Below are 1,353 nucleotides of genomic sequence, written 5' to 3' on the forward strand. Positions count from 1 at the left end.
TGATCAACTGTGAGAACCTTCGTATTACACACATCTCTTCCTTGTGTAAGTGGATGGAAGGGACACAAGTAAGGCATCCTGTGCAGAGATGCTATTCAGCCATGTTGTATACAGTTCCATTACCTTGAGAAGCCAGCAGGTGAGCTCATTATAAAGACTCTTGGTCTCTTCACTTCATTAGCACCATTCATGAAATACTTTCATGTAGGCTAACTGTGGCAGACATGGAGAAGACCTCCACCCTCTGTTGTTCAGGATTAGTTGTACATCTTGACCAGTTTCCTATTATAACTGAGCTACTACTCAAAATGTAAAAAAATATCCACAGGTACGTTTGTGGAGATTTTATGGAACATTTTGAGTGGTCTGCTCAGTCATGTAGGAAACTGGTCTTGTACACGACAGGAACATCTTAATAGTGTTGACACTGAAAAGACAGCAGCAAATATGATAAATGATTTCTGACCTAAAATACTTATGGCACCCACCACATTAACTAAGACAAATACGGTCATGTTTGATAACCAATATCTATTTCTTTTTATCACAATCACGTGGTATTCACAGTGTGTATTATGTGATACTAAGGACTATAGATTTGCATCCTTTCGCATGTCATGAACTGTGCTTCGTCAAGTTCTTGAGACAAACAGTATAGAATATTATAATGATGAAATAATAATAATAATAATTCCTACAATGGTTGTTAGGGAGTTGTTGATAGGCCATGGGGCCTTAAACATTGTTTCATTGGTTGAGTGTTTTACAGCAGATCAAGAGGTAACGGGTTAAAATTTCCCCCTATACGTCGCTTTGGATAAAAAATGAATACATTTGAATACATTTTCTTATATTAACATTTAGGGAATGTTGGCAAATGTACCTTCTTTCTGGTCCTCACAGGTGAGCAAGTCATGCTTTAAAGATCTGGAAATTGATACAAGTATCATTAGGCACCATTGTACATGCATTTGCTGACAACCAGAATATTGTGACTGTCAAAATAAAGGAATAACGTCTTTCAAAACGTTCAATACAAAAAATTACTCAATCAAACCTCATAAGGGTTTTTTCAATTTATATCCTGCAATAAGTCAGCTAATTTTACTACTCATTGAAGGATCTAGTTGGATGTCAGTACACCAGAGGTAAATGGTAAAAAAAGAATTATAGTAAATAATATGCATAATCTTTTCTGTATGTTTTTGTATATGCACCGAGTACACAAAATACAATTAAGGTATAAAAAGTAGAATAAGAAATATCTACCCCATAGCGTTTGGTGAAGAAAGCTTGCAGATTGCCTGTTTGGCAAATTCACATGAATGATTAATTGATGTCCTTTAAGATGTT

General features: G+C 35.5%; 1 long non-coding RNA gene across 1 annotated transcript; it reads right to left on the reverse strand.

Annotated features, from left to right (window-relative positions):
* Positions 1–325: 325 nt before the first annotated feature.
* On the reverse strand, positions 326–1,353 carry LOC136938865 (uncharacterized). The gene is made up of 3 exons (XR_010875616.1): positions 1,270–1,353; positions 884–927; positions 326–427 (listed from the first exon to the last, which is right to left on the reverse strand). It is a non-coding gene; the product is annotated as an uncharacterized lncRNA (long non-coding RNA).

Source organism: Osmerus mordax (assembly GCF_038355195.1).
Source record: "Osmerus mordax isolate fOsmMor3 chromosome 18 unlocalized genomic scaffold, fOsmMor3.pri SUPER_18_unloc_2, whole genome shotgun sequence".
NCBI classification, from domain to species: Eukaryota; Metazoa; Chordata; class Actinopteri; order Osmeriformes; family Osmeridae; genus Osmerus; species Osmerus mordax.